This window comes from Penaeus monodon, chromosome 21 (assembly GCF_015228065.2).
Source record: "Penaeus monodon isolate SGIC_2016 chromosome 21, NSTDA_Pmon_1, whole genome shotgun sequence".
NCBI lineage: Eukaryota > Metazoa > Arthropoda > Malacostraca > Decapoda > Penaeidae > Penaeus > Penaeus monodon.
The window spans coordinates 18917787-18918165 of NC_051406.1; the positions used below are offsets into that span (position 1 = coordinate 18917787).

The 379-nt window shown below is 35.9% G+C and overlaps 1 protein-coding gene across 1 annotated transcript in view; it reads left to right on the plus strand.

The window, feature by feature from the left end:
• Nucleotides 1-379, plus strand: part of LOC119586299 (ovalbumin-related protein X-like) — a 52031-nt gene that overhangs the window by 9954 nt on the left and 41698 nt on the right. The gene's annotated exons all lie outside the window — the stretch shown is intronic.

The window sequence follows — 379 nt, forward strand, 5'->3', positions numbered from 1 at the left end:
ACATATTTGCTTCTGAAATTGATTTGGGATTCATTTCAGGGAAAGAGGAAATTGTTTTCTTTTAGTAATAAGTCAGGGAGCGTTGAGGTTTTCATGTGGAAACTCGAATCTACAAGGGAAGAGAGTGTGGCATCAAATATGTCTCTGGCACGCCTGAAAAGAACTGAGTAAATAAACTCAGCACCTCTCGTAACACCATAACTTCTCCAGTGGAAATGATACCATTTAACTGAGTCTATATTCTTTATTTAGCTAAAATAAAGTACATGATATCATGGGCTTATGCAGCCCAAAGAACTTAACTTTTTTCATAATAGACGGAAAAAGAAAAGTGCTTGTATTTAACTGTGTTTGCGTACACACATGATATGAGAATCTG